General features: G+C 44.2%; 1 pseudogene; it reads left to right on the top strand.

Moving 5' to 3' along the window:
* The window catches only part of LOC123045435 (disease resistance protein RGA5-like), a 64,568-nt pseudogene that overhangs the window by 34,204 nt on the left and 11,466 nt on the right, over positions 1 to 18,898 (top strand).

Here is an 18,898-nt window from a genome sequence, read left to right as displayed (position 1 = left end):
CGTCGCTGCCCCCCATCGCCTCTTGCCTCGCCGGTGAGCGCGCGCACACACACACATACATTTCTGGTTTTTAGAAATTGTTAGAAATTTTTCAGTTTTTTAGAAATAGTTAGAAATGTTAGAATTGTTAGAATAATTAGAAATGTTAGAATTGTTAGAATTTTTTCTGTTTTTTAGTTATAGAAATAGTTATAAAAAAGTTAGAATTGTTAGAAATTTTTTCTGTTTTTTAGTTATAGAAAAAGTTATAAAAAAGTTATAAAAAAGTTAGAAATTTGTCTTTTTTTTAGTTATAGAAATATTAGAAATGTTATAGAAATGTTAGTTATATATAGCATTGTTAGAAATGTTATAGAAATGTTAGTTATATAGAAATGTTAGAAATTTTAGTTATCAAAATCCAATCATTAAAAAAATGTTACTTTTTGCGGGCATATAGCTAGTATTTGTTCTCGACGATGCCCGGCCCGCATCCTCGCCGTCGACCCGTTTGCGACGACGTCCTGCTGACCCATGTCCGGGACTGGGCTCCGCCGGGCTGGCACTGGAAGGTGCTGCCTGGAGGGGCGCGCCGCTTGATGAGGAACCTGGCCCCGGGTCCCGTCGTCGACCCTGATCTAGTTTGGTGGCGTTCGCGTGGGCCAGTTTCGGTGCGGAGGGAGCCGGCCCTGCCGGAGGTGGTACGTCGCCGTGTCAGGGAGGAGGACGAGCACGTCCATCGCTACATGGTTGCGTTAGAGGGCGGCAGGTTCTCCAATACCTGGCAGTTTCTTCAGGGATCTCACTTCAGCTATGATCCTGTGAGGGTTCCTTCTCTTTGGGTGTCCACCGCCCGCGCCGCAGGAATCGCAAGTGTCCTAGATTCTTCTGTAGTATTCGATCTTTAATTAGCTACCTAGCCAGTGATGTACTATTCAATATTATATATTATTCAAGACGATGTATTCGAGATTATATCTTTTATTCGAGACGATGTATTCGAGATTATATCTATTATTCGAGACGATGTAATTTGAATACTAAATTGTTTTATATTTCTTTTGGATTAGTTAAATAAAAGCTATGGCGGACAATACCGACAGAGAGGGAGAACAGACCATGTTCGATATGATACGCGGGCCAGATGATGATCAGAATGAATAAGATTATGACGGCTCCGAATTTCTAAACAACACCGGAGAGGGTGATATGATATTCGATCGCGACGACCGAATTGATGAAGTCATGAACTACGATTATGACGATGACGAAGAACATGTTGATCCTGAAACAACAAAGACCGGCGAGGTATATATATTTATATAAGGAAGCATCTGGTGATCATCACATGCTTTAAATGAGTTGAAGATATATTAACGAATCAATCTTTCTTCTTTCAGCCATCCGGATCGAGCAAATCTTCAGACAACAGGACGAAACGAGGCACGAACAAAAAGTTGAAGGAGGGCGTAAAGTACAATATCGAGGCAATCAGACCTAATGGCGAACCATTAGCGCCTAAGAAGATTGCGGACAAGTTCGTTCGTCAGTGCGGAGTTCTTGTGAAGGACCAACTCCCGATCTCCCTTCAAGAATGGAGAGAGCCAGCAAAGCCACGTCCAAATGTTACTTTTGTCGACGACAGACAAAAAAAACTGCTTTGGGATACTCTCATGGAACATTTCACCCTACCAGATCATTTCACAGATGCAGATGTGGAGAAAGTCAAGGACACCGCTCTTAGGAAGATGGCGGTTGCATTCAAGAACCACAAGAACAAAGTATGGGACAAGTACATCAAGGATGGAAGGAAGACTCCAGTATTCGAGGGAACACTAGAGAATCAAAGTGCTCATTGGGAAGATTTCGTGAAATTCAAGGATTCAGAATTAGCTAAGGAACGGTCGAGAATAAACAAGAAGAATGTCGAAAAAAGGATAAGTTCCATAAGCTGGGGCCAGGTGGCTACGCGGTGGCAATGCCTAAGTGGGATAAGTCTGAGAAAGTGATGGAGGATGCAGGTGTCACTCCGGTTACTAAGAGCTGGCCCCCTAGGTGTAGGAGTTGGTTCTATGCGCATGGGGGGGGGGAGTTGGACCCAAAGACAGGCAAAGTTTCGACGAAGGCATGTCTGAACGGAGCCGACGATAATATACTTGCTGCAATAGAAGAGGCTCGAACGGGGGTGTTCCAGCCCAACAGAGAGAACGACGAGCTTACGCGTGCCCTGGGAAATCCTGAACACCCGGGAAGAACACGAGGCAAGGGCGCTATTCTGTGGTATGAGGGGTTTTCGGACTGGAACGCCGACTACAGAACCCGTGCGAGAAGGAAGATTGCGGAGGAGAAGCAGAGGAAGATGGAGGAGGAGAAGAGGAAGCTGGACTATGAACGCCTTCAAGGCCTAGAATTAGCGCATGCGGACTTGGCAGTCAAATTCCAGCGGCAGCAGGAGCAGATCGACTCACTTAGCCAGCAAAGGGGGTCTCAACAGCTGCAGCAGCTAGCGGATGATCCAGCATTGGATACCACTGCCCCATCCATGCCGAGAAGCAGCGTGGGTTCCGCCCCGTTTGACGCAATGCTGGATAGATACCCCGTGGATGACATCACGGAGAACACTAACTGCGAGCTACACTTCAAAATTAAGAACATATCCTTGAAGGTGGCGGACGGCGTTGCTTATACAAATTCCCCCGATGCAACCTTCCATTGCAACTCGATTCCAGCAGGCTATGCTCGTGTCGTGGTTGATGAGGTGGTGGACCAATATTCGGGGCTAGAGCTTGACATTCCTGGAGGTGACGAGGAGCACACACTCGGAGAGGCCAAACATCGTATCATCCTATGGAGAAAGGATTGCATCATCTTTCGAAGGCCACCGACACCGCGTCACCCGACTCCTCGTCGAAGTCCGCCACTGATTCAGCAGACTCCCGCTCCTCCAAGTCCACGAATGCGTGAGGCCACTCCTCCTCCTCCAAGTCCGGCAAAGTGTCAGGCCAATCCTCCTCCAAGTCCGACACAGCGTCAGACGTCCACTCCTCCTCCAAGTCCGGCACAACCTCAGGCCACTCCTCCTCCAAGTCCGGCACAGCTTCAGGCCACTCCTCCTCGTCCAACTCAGCCCCGTCAGCCGTCTCCGCCGCCTCAGCAATCGCAGAAGAGACACCCCGCAGCTATGGTGCGTAGCGGTACGAGTCGAGTGAAGGAAATATGCCCTAGAGGCAATAATAAAGTTATTATTTATTTCCTTATAATCATGATAAATGTTTATTATTCATGCTAGAATTGTATTAACCGGAAACATAATACATGTGTGAATACATAGACAAACAAAGTGTCACTAGTATGCCTCTACTGGACTAGCTCGTTAATCAAAGATGGTTATGTTTCCTAACCATGAACAATGAGTTGTTATTTGATTAACGAGGTCACATCATTAGTTGAATGATCTGATTGACATGACCCATTCCATTAGCTTAGCACCCGATCGTTTAGTATGTTGCTATTGCTTTCTTCATGACTTATACATGTTCCTATGACTATGAGATTATGCAACTCCCGTTTGCCAGAGGAACACTTTGGGTGCTACCAAACGTCACAACGTAACTGGGTGATTATAAAGGAGCATTACAGGTGTCTCCAAAGGTAGATGTTGGGTTGGCGTATTTTGAGATTAGGATTTGTCACTCCGATTGTCGGAGAGGTATCTCTGGGCCCTCTCGGTAATGCACATCACTTAAGCCTTGCAAGCATTGCAACTAAATGAGTTAGTTGCGGGATGATGTATTACAGAACGAGTAAAGAGACTTGCCGGTAACGAGATTGAACTAGGTATAGGAATACCGACGATTGAATCTCGGGCAAGTAACATACCGATGACAAAGGGAACAACGTATGTTGTTATGCGGTCTGACCGATAAAGATCTTCATAGAATATGTAGGAGCCAATATGGGCATCCAGGTCCCGCTATTGGTTATTGACCGGAGACATGTCTCGGTCATGTCTACATTGTTCTCGAACCCGTAGGGTCCGCACGCTTAAGGTTACGATGACAGTTATATTATGAGTTTATGCATTTTGATGTACCGAAGGTTGTTCGGAGTCCCGGATGTGATCACGGACATGACGAGGAGTCTCGAAATGGTCGAGACATAAAGATTGATATATTGGAAGCCTATGTATGGATATCGGAAGTGTTCCGGGTGAATCGGGATTTTACCGGAGTACCGGGAGGGTTACCGGAACCCCCCGGGAGCTATATGGGCCATAGTGGGCCTTAGTGGAAAAGAGAAGGGGCTGCCCTAGATGGGCTGCGCGCCTCCCCCTTCCCCTAGTCCTTTTAGGACTAGGAGAGGTGGCCGGCCCCCTCCTCCTCTTTTCCCCTCCGCGAATCCTATTCCAACTAGGATTGGGGGGGGGGGAATCCTACTCCCAGAGGAAGTAGGACTCTCCTGGCGCGACAAGATTGGCCGGCCAGCCTCCCCCCTCTAGTCCTTTATATACTGAGGTAGAGGCACCCTAGAACACACAAGTTGATCCACGTGATCTATTCCTTAGCCGTGTGCGGTGCCCCCAGCCACCATATTCCTCGATAATACTGTAGCGGAGTTTAGGCGAAGCCCTGCTGCTGTAGTGCATCAAGATCGTCACCACGCCGTCGTGCTGACGGAACTCTTCCCAGACACTTTGCTGGATCGGAGTCCGGGGATCGTCATCGAGCTGAACGTGTGCTCGAATTCGGAGGTGCCGTAGTTTCGGTACTTGATCGGTTGGATCGTCAAGACGTACGACTACTTCATCTATGTTGCGTCAACACTTCCGCAGTCGGTCTGCGTGGGTACGTAGACAACACTCTCCCCTCTCGTTGCTATGCATCACATGATCTTGCGTGTGCGTAGGAATTTTTTTTGAAATTACTACGAAACCCAACAGTGGCATCCGAGCCTAGGTTATTTATGTTGATGTTATATGCATGAGTAGAACACAAGTGAGTTGTGGGCGATATAAGTCTTACTGCCTACCAGCATGTCATACTTCGGTTTGGCGGCATTGTCGGACGAGACGACCCGGACCAACATTACGCGTACGCTTACGCGAGACCGGTTCCCCCGACGTGCTTTGCACATAGGTGGCTTGCGGGCGACTGTCTCTCCAACTTTAGTTGAACCGAGTATGGCTACGCCCGGTCCTTGCGAAGGTTAAAACGGAGTCTATTTGACAAACTATCGTTGTGGTTTTGATGCGTAGGTGAGATTGGTTCTTACTTAAGCCCGTAGCAGCCACGTAAAACATGCAACAACAAAGTAGAGGACGTCTAACTTGTTTTTGCAGGGCATGTTGTGATGTGATATGGTTAAGGCATGATGCTAAATTTTATTGTATGAGATGATCATGTTTTGTAACCGAGTTATCGGCAACTGGCAGGAGCCATATGGTTGTCGCTTTATTGTATGCAATGCAATCGCGATGTAATGCTTTACTTTATTACTAAGCGGTAGTGATAGTCGTAGAAGCATAAGATTGGCGAGAAGACAACGATGCTACGATGGAGATCAAGGTGTCGCGCCGGTGACAATGGTGATCATGACGGTGCTTCGGAGATGGAGATCACAAGCACAAGATGATGATGGCCATATCATATCACTTATATTGATTGCATGTGATGTTTATCTTTTATGCATCTTATCTTGCTTTGATTGACGGTAGCATTATAAGATGATCTCTCACTAAATTATCAAGAAGTGTTCTCCCTGAGTATGCACCGTTGCCAAAGTTCGTCGTGCCCAGACACCACGTGATGATCGGGTGTGATAAGCTCTACGTCCATCTACAACGGGTGCAAGCCAGTTTTGCACACGCAGAATACTCGGGTTATACTTGACGAGCCTAGCATATGCAGATATGGCCTCGGAACATGGAGACCGAAAGGTCGAGCGTGAATCATATAGTAGATATGATCAACATAGTGATGTTCACCAATGAAACTACTCCATCTCACGTGATGATCGGACATGGTTTAGTTGATTTGGATCACGTAATCACTTAGAGGATTAGAGGGATGTCTATCTAAGTGGGAGTTCTTTAAGTAATATGATTAATTGAACTTTAATTTATCATGAACTTAGTCCTGATAGTATTTTGCAAATTATGTTGTAGATCAATAGCTCGCGTTGTTGCTTCCCTGTGTTTATTTTGATATGTTCCTAGAGAAAACTGTGTTGAAAGATGTTAGTAGCAATGATGCGGATTGGATCCGTGATCTGAGGTTTATCCTCATTGCTGCACAGAAGAATTATGTCCTTGATGCACCGCTAGGTGACAGACCTATTGCAGGAGCAGATGCAGACGTTATGAACGTTTGGCTGGCTCAATATGATGACTACTTGATAGTTTAGTGCACCATGCTTAACGGCTTAGAATCGGGACTTCAAAGACGTTTTGAACGTCATGGACCATATGAGATGTTCCTGGAGTTGAAGTTAATATTTCAAGCAAATACCCGAGTTGAGAGATATGAAGTCTCCAACAAGTTCTATAGCTAAAAGATGGAGGAGAATCGCTCAACTAGTGAGCATGTGCTTAGATTGTCTGGGTACTACAATCGCTTGAATCAAGTGGGAGTTAATCTTCCAGATAAGATAGTGATTGACAGAATTCTCTAGTCACCATCACCAAGTTAGTAGAACTTCGTGATGAACTATAATATGCAAGGGATAACGGAAACAACTCCCGAGCTCTTCGTGATGCTGAAACCAACGAAGGTAGAAATCAAGAAAAACATCATGTGTTGATGGTTGACAAGACCACTAGTTTCAATAAAAGGGCAAAGGGAAGAAGGGTAACTTCAAGAAGAACGGCAAGCAAGTTGCTGCTCAAGTGAAGAAGCCCAAGTCTGATCCTAAGCCTGAGACTAAGTGCTTCTACTGCAAAGGGACTGGTCACTGGAAGCGGAACTACCCCAAGTGATTGGCGGATAAGAAGGATGGCAAAGTGAACATAAGTATATTTGATATACATGTTATTGATGTGTACTTTACTAGTGTTTATAGCAACCCCTCAGTATTTGATACTGGATCAGTTGCTAAGAGTAGTAACTCGAAACGGGAGTTGCAGAATGAACAGAGACTAGTTAAGGGTGAAGTGACGATGTGTGTTGGAAGTGGTTCCAAGATTGATATGATCATCATCGCACACTCCCTATACTTTCGGGATTAGTGTTGAACCTAAATAAGTGTTATTTGGCGTTTGCGTTGAGCATGAATATGATTTGATCATGTTTATTGTAATACGGTTATTTATTTAAGTAAAAGAATAAATTGTTGTTCTGTTTACATGAATAAAACCTTATATGGTTACACACCCAATGAAAATAGTTCGTTGGATCTCGATCTTAATGATACACATATTTATAATATTGAAACCAAAAGATGCGAAGTTAATAATGATAGTGCAACTTATTTGTGGCACTGCCGTTTAGGTCATATTGGTGTAAAGCGCATGAAGAAACTCCATGCTGATGGGATTTTGGAATCACTTGATTATGAATCACTTGATGCTTGCGAACCATGCCTTATGGGCAAGATGACTAAAACGCCGTTCTCCGAAACAATGGAGTGAGCAACAGATTTGTTGGAAATCATACATACTGATGTATGTGGTCCGATGAATATTGAGGCTCGCGATAGGTATCATTATTTTCTGATCTTCACAGATGATTTGAGCAGATATGAGTATATCTACTTGATGAAACAAAGGTCTAAAACATTTGAAAAGTTCAAAGAATTTCAGAGTGAAGTGGAAAATCATCGTAACAAAATGAAAAATTTCTACGATATGATCGCAGAAGTAAAATATTTGAGTTACGAGTTTGGTCTTCAATTAAAACAATGTGGAATAGTTTCACAAACTCATGCCACCTGGAACACCACAGCATAATGGTGTGTCCGAATATCATAACCGTACTTTATTAGATATGGTGCGATCTATGATGTCTCTTACCGATCTACCACTATCGTTTTGGGGTTATGCATTAGAGACAGCTGCATTCACGTTAAATAGGGCACCATCTAAGTCCGTTGAGACGACACAATCTGAACTGTGGTTTGGCAAGAAACCAAAGTTGTCGTTTCTTAAAGTTTGGGGTTGTGATGCTTATATGAAATAGTTTCATCCTAATAAGCTCAAACCCAAATCGGAGAAATATGTCTTCATAGGATACCCAAAGGAGACTGTTGGGTACACCTTCTATCACAAATCCGAAGGCAAGACTTTTGTTGCTAAATTTGGAGTTTTTCTAGAGAAGGAGTTTCTGTCGAAAGAAGTGAGTGGGAGGAAAGTAGAACTTGATAAGGTAATTGTGACTTCCAGATTTTGGAAGTAGTTCATCACAGAAATCTATTCCTGTGACTACTACACCAATTAGTGAGGAAGCTAATGATAATGATCATGTAACTTCAGATCAAGTTACTACCAAATCTCGTAGGTAAACCAGAGTGAGATCCGCACCAGAGTGGTACGGTAATCCTGTTCTGGAAGTCATGTTACTAGACCATGACGAACTTGCGAACCATGAGGAAGCGATGATGAGCCCAGATTCCACGAAATGGTTTGAGGCCATGAAATCTGAGATATGATCCATGTATGAGAACAAAGTATGGACTTTGGTTGACTTGTCCGATGATCGGCAAGCCATAGAAAATGAATGGATCTTCAAGAGGAAGACGGACGCTGATAGTAGTGTTACTATCTACAAAGCTAGAATTGTCGCAAAAGGTTTTCGACAAGTTCAAGGTGTTGACTACGATGAGATTTTCTCACTCGTATCTATGCTTAAGTCTGTCCGAATCATGTTAGCAATTGCCGCATTTTTATGAAATCTGGCAAATGGATAAACAAAACTGCATTCCTTAATGGATTTACTAAAGAAGAGTTGTATATGATGCAACCAGAAGGTTTTGTCAATCCGAAAGGTGCTAACAAAATGTGCAAGCTCCAGCGATCCATCTGTGGACTGGTGCAAGCATCTCGGAGTTGGAATATACGCTTTGATGAGTTGATCAAAGCATATAGTTTTATACAGACTTGCGGTGAAGCCTGTATTTACGAGAAAGTGAGTGGGAGCACTACAGCATTTCTGATAAGTATATGTGAATGACATATTGTTGATCAGAAATAATGTAGAATTATTCTGTAAAGCCTAAAGGAGTGTTTGAAAGGAGTTTTTCAAAGAAATACTTCGGTAAAGATGCTTACATATTGAGCTTCAAGATCTATAGAGATAGATCAAGACACTTGATAAGTTTTTTCAATAAGTACATACCTTGACAAAATTTTGAAATAGTTCAAAATGGAGCAGTCAAAGAAAGAGTTGTTGCCTGTATTACAAGGTGTGAAGTTGAGTAAGACTCAAAGCCTGACCACGGCAGAAGATAGAAAGAGAATGAAAGTCATTCCCTATGCCTTGGCCATAGGTTCTATAAAGTATGTCATGCTGTATACCAGATCTATTGTATACCCTGCACTGATTTGGCAAGGGAGTACAATAGTGATCTAGGAGTAGATCACTGGACAGCAGTCAGAATTATCCTTAGTGAAATAAGGATATGTTTCTCGATTATGGACGTGACAAAAAGGTTCGTCGTAAAAAGTTACGCCGATACAAGTTTTGACACTAATCTAGATGAATCTAAGTCTCAATCTAGATACATATTGAAAGTGGGAGCAATTAGCTAGAGTAGCTCCGTGCAGAGCATTGTTGACATAAAGATTTGCAAAATACTTACGGATCTGAATATAACAGACCCGGTGACTAAAATTATCTCACAAGCAAAACATGATCACACCTTAGTGCTCTTTGGGTGTTAATCACATAGCGATGTGAACTAGATTACTGACTCTAGTAAACCCTTTGGGTGTTGGTCACATATCGATGTGGACTATGGGTGTTAATCACATGGCGATGTGAACTATTGCTAATAAATCACATGGCGATGTGAACTAGATTATTGACTCTAGTGCAAGTGGGAGACTGAAGGAAATATGCCCTAGAGGCAATAATAAAGTTATTATTTATTTCCTTATAATCATGATAAATGTTTATTATTCATGCTAGAATTGTATTAACCGGAAACATAATACATGTGTGAATACATAGACAAACAAAGTGTCACTAGTATGCCTCTACTGGACTAGCTCGTTAATCAAAGATGGTTATGTTTCCTAACCATGAACAATGAGTTGTTATTTGATTAACGAGGTCACATCATTAGTTGAATGATCTGATTGACATGACCCATTCCATTAGCTTAGCACCCGATCGTTTAGTATGTTGCTATTGCTTTCTTCATGACTTATACATGTTCCTATGACTATGAGATTATGCAACTCCCGTTTGCCAGAGGAACACTTTGGGTGCTACCAAACGTCACAACATAACTGGGTGATTATAAAGGAGCATTACAGGTGTCTCCAAAGGTAGATGTTGGGTTGGCGTATTTCGAGATTAGGATTTGTCACTCCGATTGTCGGAGAGGTATCTCTGGGCCCTCTCGGTAATGCACATCACTTAAGCCTTGCAAGCATTGCAACTAAATGAGTTAGTTGCGGGATGATGTATTACAGAATGAGTAAAGAGACTTGCCGGTAACGAGATTGAACTAGGTATAGGAATACCGACGATCGAATCTCGGGCAAGTAACATACCGATGACAAAGGGAACAACGTATGTTGGTATGCGGTCTGACCGATAAAGATCTTCTTAGAATATGTAGGAGCCAATATGGGCATCCAGGTCCCGCTATTGGTTATTGACCAGAGGCATGTCTCGGTCATGTCTACATTGTTCTCGAACCCGTAGGGTCCGCACGCTTAAGGTTACGATGATAGTTATATTATGAGTTTATGCATTTTGATGTACCAAAGGTTGTTCGGAGTCCCGGATGTGATCACGGACATGACGAGGAGTCTCGAAATGGTCGAGACATAAACATTGATATATTGGAAGCCTATGTATGGATATCGGAAGTGTTCCGGGTGCAATCGGGATTTTACCGGAGTACCGGGAGGGTTACCGGAACCCCCCGGGAGCTATATGGGCCATAGTGGGCCTTAGTGGAAAAGAGAAGGGGCTGCCCTAGATGGGCTGCGCGCCTCCCCCTTCCCCTAGTCCTATTAGGACTAGGAGAGGTGGCCTGCCCCCTCCTCCTCTTTTCCCCCTCCGCGAATCCTATTCCAACTAGGATTGGGGGGAATCCTACTCCCAAAGGGAGTAGGACTCTCCTGGCGCGCCAAGCTTGGCCGGCCAGCCTCCCCCCTCTAGTCCTTTATATACTGAGGTAGAGGCACCCTAGAACACACAAGTTGATCCACGTGATCTATTCCTTAGCCGTGTGCGGTGCCCCCAGCCACCATATTCCTCGATAATACTGTAGCGGAGTTTAGGCGAAGCCCTGCTGCTGTAGTGCATCAAGATCGTCACCACGCCGTCGTGCTGACGGAACTCTTCCCCGACACTTTGCTGGATCGGAGTCCGGGGATCGTCATCGAGCTGAACGTGTGCTCGAACTCGGAGGTGCCGTAGTTTCGGTACTTGATCGGTTGGATCGTGAGGACGTACGACTACTTCATCTACGTTACGTCAACGCTTCCGCAGTCGGTCTGCATGGGTACGTAGACAACACTCTCCCCTCTCGTTGCTATGCATCACATGATCTTGCGTGTGCGTAGGAATTTTTTTTTGAAATTACTACAAACCCAACAGTGGCATCCGAGCCTAGGTTATTTATGTTGATGTTATATGCACGAGTAGAACACAAGTGAGTTGTGGGCGATATAAGTCTTACTGCCTACCAGCATGTCATACTTCGGTTTGGCGGCATTGTTGGACGAGACGACCCGGACCAACATTACGCGTACGCTTACGCGAGACCGGTTCCCCCGACGTGCTTTGCACATAGGTGGCTTGCGGGCGACTGTCTCTCCAACTTTAGTTGAACCAAGTATGGATACGACCGGTCCTTGCGAAGGTTAAAACGGAGTCTATTTGATAAACTATCGTTGTTGTTTTGATGCGTAGGTGAGATTGGTTCTTACTTAAGACCGTAGCAGCCACGTAAAACTTGCAACAACAAAGTAGAGGACGTCTAACTTGTTTTTGCAGGGCATGTTGTGATGTGATATGGTCAAGGCATGATGCTAAATTTTATTGTATGAGATGATCATGTTTTGTAACCAAGTTATCGGCAACTGGCAGGAGCCATATGGTTGTCGCTTTATTGTATGCAATTCAATCGCGATGTAATGCTTTACTTTATTACTAAGCGGTAGTGATAGTCGTAGAAGCATAAGATTGGCGAGACGACAACGATGCTACGATGGAGATCAAGGTGTCGCGCCGGTGACAATGGTGATCATGACGGTGCTTCGGAGATGGAGATCACAAGCACAAGATGAAGATGGCCATATCATATCACTTATATTGATTGCATGTGATGTTTATATTTTATGCATCTTATCTTGCTTTGATTGACGGTAGCATTATAAGATGATCTCTCACTAAATTATCAAGAAGTGTTCTCCCTGAGTATGCACCGTTGCCAAAGTTCGTCGTGCCCAGACACCACGTGATGATCGGGTGTGATAAGCTCTACGTCCATCTACAACGGGTGCAAGCCAGTTTTGCACACGCAGAATACTCGGGTTATACTTGACAAGCCTAGCATATGCAGATATGGCCTCGGAACACGGAGACCGAAAGGTCGAGCGTGAATCATATAGTAGATATGATCAACATAGTGATGTTCACCAATGAAACTACTCCATCTCACGTGATGATCGGACATGGTTTAGTTGATTTGGACACGTAATCACTTAGAGGATTAGAGGGATGTCTATCTAAGTGGGAGTTCTTTAAGTAATATGATTAATTGAACTTTAATTTATCATGAACTTAGTCCTGATAGTATTTTGCAAATTATGTTGTAGATCAATAGCTCGCGTTGTTGCTTCCCTGTGTTTATTTTGATATGTTCCTAGAGAAAATTGTGTTGAAAGATGTTAGTAGCGATGATGCGGATTGGATCCGTGATCTGAGGTTTATCCTCATTGCTGCATAGAAGAATTATGTCCTTGATGCACTGCTAGGTGACAGACCTATTACAGGAGCAGATGCAGACGTTATGAGCGTTTGGCTGGCGCAATATGATGACTACTTGATAGTTTAGTGCACCATGCTTAACGGCTTAGAATCGGGACTTCAAAGACGTTTTGAACGTCATGGACCATATGAGATATTCCTGGAGTTGAAGTTAATATTTCAAGCAAATACCCGAGTTGAGAGATATGAGGTCTCCAACAAGTTCTATAGCTAAAAGATGGAGGAGAATCGCTCAACTAGTGAGCATGTGCTCAGATTGTCTGGGTACTACAATCGCTTGAATCAAGTGGGAGTTAATATTCCAGATAAGATAGTGATTGACAGAATTCTCTAGTCACCATCACCAAGTTAGTAGAACTTCGTGATGAACTATAATATGCAAGGGATGACTAAAGAGATTCCCAAGCTCTTCGTGATGTTGAAATCGACGAAGGTAGAAATCAAGAAAGAGCATCAAGTGTTGATGGTAGACAAGACCACTAGTTTCAATAAAAGGGCAAAGGGAAGAAGGGGAACTTCAAGAAGAACGGCAAGCAAGTTGCTGCTCAAGTGAAGAAGCCCAAGTCTGGTCCTAAGCCTGAGACTAAGTGTTTCTACTGCAAAGGGATTGGTCACTGGAAGCGGAACTACCCCAAGTGATTGGCAGATAAGAAGGATGGCAAAGTGAACATAAGTATATTTGATATACATGTTATTGATGTGTACTTTACTAGTGTTTATAGCAAAGTGAACATAACATTGGCAGATAAGGAGGAAGCCAATACTTCTACTGCTTGGCCACTTGAGTAGAGGAAGAAGGAGTAACATCTCTGACTTGCTTCTTGGAAGCATCACACCTCAATTGGGCGGCCTCTTGCTTCAGTGCCATGTTGTAGAACTCATCGTACCTCAAGGGCTCAAAAAGGACAAGAGCTAGCTGAATTTCTTCTCTGAGACCACCCCTGAACTGGTATATCATGCTCTTCTCATCAGGGACGTCCTGCTTGGCAAAGCGGGCGAGCTTCTGAAACAACTTGTTGTAGTCATAGACAGACAAAGAGCCTTGCTTCAGGTTGTGGAATTCCTCACGCTTGCTTTCAACCACGCTCTGAGGAATATGATGAGCTCGGAAATCTTGACGGAATTCATCCCAAGAGATCACACGTCCACCTCTGAATCCTTATACTACTGGAACCATTCTGCAGCTTGATCTTTGAGTTGGAAAGAAGCGAACTTGACGAAATCCTCAGGCCTGACGTTACTGCACTCGAAATGCTTGCACAAATCCACGAGCCAATCGTCAGCATCGGTTGCCTCAACACAATTGCTGAAAGTCTTTGGCCCGTTAGCAAGGAACTGGTTGAGTGTACCAAAGTGATTCTGATTGTTGCCTTGATTGCGCTCTTGAAGAATTTGCATGATCAACTATGTATTTGCATTGGTTGCGGCCATCACAGCTTGCCATGCCTCCGGAGGAGGTGGAGGTGGTGGCGGATCAGGATTCGGAGTCATGCGCGTTGGAGGAGCCATCCTGAAGAGGTTGACATCCATTAGCACATTGGTAGACAAATATTGAAGCTGAATCCAACGGAATGAAAATTGCAACAAATAGTCTCCACATCTGAACAAAATGAACGAATGCATTCCTCTTGAAATGGTCACATATCCATAAATTGAGAAGCCACGTAGAATTACGGTAGAGAAATAAATCAACAAGGTACGGATCAAGAACGAATAATCAGTAAGAAATCCCAATCTCAAACCAATATCCGTGGAAGAAGAACTAGAGCTACAAGAATTCCCACCTATGAAACTCCTGAACCTTTCCGGTTATGCAATCAGGTGTTGGGGATACATGGGAAGCATAATATCTCACCCAAATCTAGCAAATCCTACATCCAGCTGTATCCATCCTTCAACACATAACCGAGAAAAAACTTCGGAAACCATCTACCTCAACCTTCGAAAAGCATCCGTTATACAAGTTATGACGATACTCCCGAACTCCCGCCCCAGTACTGGGTGGCATCGAGGTTATCTCACCAACGAACTGCATAAAAGAGATTTTCGATGTCGGCGTACTAAACTCAGGTATTCTAGAACTGCAACGATAAAATTATGACGACAACACCTCAGAGCTCAACTCCCCGGGACACTTCCACTAAACCCCTGACAGGAGGCACCAAGACAATGTTCTCATCATAAAACCGTCGGAACGATTCCAAGATACCCGTGTGATCCTAAATTTTTTTTAGTGAAATTTGAGAAGAGAAGAGTCAAAACTCTACGTCAGGATGCCTTACCGGAGCGATGAGGAGACTGGGAAGTAAAAAGAATTCCTAAACTCCCTGATATATAATTCCTAAATGACTCAAAACATTTTTCTAGACACAACTCGGCTGCTAAAAACGATCAAGCAATGGGGCTCCTAAGGTCGGGGAAGGCTCTGATTACCAACTTGTAACACCCTCGATGCGACTATATCTCCCACGTGTCGAGGCACGACTTAGAGGCATAATCGCATTGAAGGCATATGTCGCAAGTCAGGCAATCATCACAAACATCCCATGTAATATAGATAATAAAAGGGATAACATAGTTGGCTTACACTCGCCACGTCAATCAAGTACATAAATAACATTACATCATCCAAACACTCATGGCCCGACTACGGCGCCAAAATAAAAGATAACCCAACATGCGACACGGTTCCGATCACCCCCAACAGGGCACCACTACTGATCATCAGGAAAGGAAACATAGTAATGTTGAGAGTCCTCGTCGAACTCCCACTTGAGCTCAAGCGCGTCACATGGAGCGGAATCATCAGGCCCTGCATCTGGTGTAATAGTAATCTGTGAGCCATAGGGACTCAGCAATCTTGCACCCTCGCGATCAAGACTATTTAAGCTTATAGGTAAGGTAAGGTAAATATAAGTGGAGCTGCAGTAAGCGACTAGCATATATGGTGGCTAACCTATTCGCAAAAGAGAGCGAGAAGAGGAGGCAAAGCGCGAGCGAGAAACTAGAGGACAACCTGCGCAAGCATTACTCCAACACCGTGTCCACTTCCCGGACTCCGCCGAAAAGAGGCCATCACGGTAACACACTCGGTTGATTCATTTTAATTAAGTTACGGTTCAAGTTATCTACAACCGGACATTAACAAATTCCCATCTGCCCATAACCGCGGGCACGGCTTTCGAAAGTTCAAATCCCTGCAGGGGAGTCCCAACTTAGCCCATGACAAGCTCTCACGGTCAACGAAGGAATAGACCTCCTCCCGAGACGTCTCAATCAGACTCGGTATCTCGGTTCTTCAAGACACTTCGACAGGTTAAAACAAGACCAGCAACACCGCGCGAATGTGCCGACAAATCCCGATAGGAGCCGCACATATCTCGTTCTCAGGGCACACTCAGATGAGCCAGACGTCGGGTAGGCCAGCCCAGAGTTGCCCCTGGTAGCCCCGGACATCGCTCAGTTGGACCAACACTCTGAGGAGCACTGGCCCGGGGGGGTTTAAATAAGATGACCCTCGGGCTCCGGAAACCCAAGGGAAAAATAGGCTAGGTGCCAAATGGTAAAACCAAGGTTGGGCATTGCTGGAAAAGCTTTAATCAAGGCGAACTATCAAGGGTTCCTATTATAACCCAACCACGTAAGGAACGCAAAAAACCGGGAACATAACACCGATATGACGGAAACTAGGGCGGCAAGAGTGGAACAAAACACTAGGCGAGAGGCCGAGCCTTCCACCCTTTACCTAGTATATAGATGCATTAAGATAACATGACAATATAATGATATCCCAACAAGTAAAATAATGTTCCAACAAGGAACGGTCTCCAATCTTCACTTGCAACTAGCAACGCTATAAGAGGGGCTGAACAAAGCGGTAACATAGCCAATCAATGGTTTGCTAGGACATGGTGGGTTAGAGGTTTGACATGGCAATTTGGGAGGCTTGAAAGCAAATGGTAGGCATCGTAGCATTGGCATAGCAAAAGAGCGAGCAATCTAGCATAGCAAAGATAGTAGTGATTTCGAGGGTATGATCATCTTGCCTGCAAAGTTGTCAGAGTTGACTGGATCCTCGAAAGCAAACTCAACGGGCTCCTCGTTAGCGAACTCGTCTCCCGGCTCTACCCAAACAAGACAACAAGCAACAAGGACACAATCAACCACGTGCAAAGATCAAACAATATGATGCAAAGATGATATGCTATGCGGGATGCGATGTGGGATGCATATGCAAGATTTGACAAGGAATACATGAACCTGGCCTCAACTTGGTAATCCAAGTGTGCCACTGGAAAGATGAGATGAAATCGCTTGAAAACGATATAAAGAACGCCGGAATCAGAGTTACGGTTTGGAAATGGCAAGCGATTCAAATATGACACCGGTCTACGATTTACAGCAAGTAGCCATCTAAATGAAATGAGATGAACATGCTACAACACCCAAACATGGCAACAAAATACATGGCAGGGATGCATACAAGATGCTTAACAAAAGTCTAGCACTGAGCTAAGTCCAATTCATCCATTAACAGGTTCAAACAAGCATGGCAAAAATGCATATGGTAAACAGATCTCAGACTTAGTGAAATTAACACTTGTCCGGAATTTCAGATCAGGTAGCACTCTTCGGAGCAACGAAACTACATGCTACAGGACCTGAACAAGTCAAAGTAAGACATGGCATGGAGCTACTCAAAAAGCTTAACAAAAGTCCCTTAGTGACCTTGAGCCAAAAGGGATTAGAAAACACATTTGTAAGCATGTGAACATAGCAAAAGCATAATCAGTTTTCAGACTTAGTGAAAACTGGCACATGCTGAAACATAACTCAAGTAGGCATGTTAACGAGCTCGATGCACTCACTACGGTGCAAGTCATGAAAAGCTAAGCATACATCTATCAAGAACACACAAAATGCAAGCTAGACATGGCAAGAACAATAGCATAGCATGCACGGATCAGCTACAACATTATCGGCAAAATTGCAAACAAGCTGACAATCTGCCCAGATTCACGAAGTAGCAAAAGTAGAGCTCGATTGACTCAAGCTAGGGTGCTCCATAATTGCAAGCAAAGACATGGATGGATAGAGCACTACAAGATTAACTAAACATCCTTACTGATCATCCTCAAAAGAGGCACGGATCTCTAGGAAACAACATGAACATATGACAACATGAGGTAAACAGCTCAAGGACTTAGTGGAAATGCTAAGTCCCTGAAATCAGAATTACCAAGTGCCTCACTTGGCAAGCATCTGCTAGTCACCACACACATCACAAAAATACATGGGTTGCACCTCTGGAAAGATGACAAAACCCTTAACAAAACATATGTAGAGAATCAGGGCATATCATGCACACAATAATCATGGCAAAAATGACAAATGTCTAAATGGAGTAGCAGATCTGACAAATAGCTCAAGTAGCCCTCTTCTAACAGCATTTCGGGCATCAAGATGAACTCAAATGAAAATGATGCAATGGAATGAAATGATGTGCTCTCTGAGACGAACAATTTGATATGCTATATGCCCAAATCGGAGCTACGGATACGAAGATATAGCATGATGAACAGGAGCACATAGATCTGGGATTTTTAGGACTTAGAAGAAAAACCACCTCCCAGATCTAGGGTTTGCACGTGCCCCGAGGTTCGTCAGGGTCTTGCCGGCGTCGATGGCCATGCGGCGGCCGGAGTAGAGGGAGGAAGAGGAGGCCGCGGGGAGGAGAGGCCGGGGCGGCGCCGGTGGTG

Source organism: Triticum aestivum, chromosome 1A, assembly GCF_018294505.1.
Source record: "Triticum aestivum cultivar Chinese Spring chromosome 1A, IWGSC CS RefSeq v2.1, whole genome shotgun sequence".
NCBI lineage: Eukaryota > Viridiplantae > Streptophyta > Magnoliopsida > Poales > Poaceae > Triticum > Triticum aestivum.
Note: the sequence above shows the minus strand (reverse complement) of the source record. Positions and strands in the feature narration are given on the sequence as shown.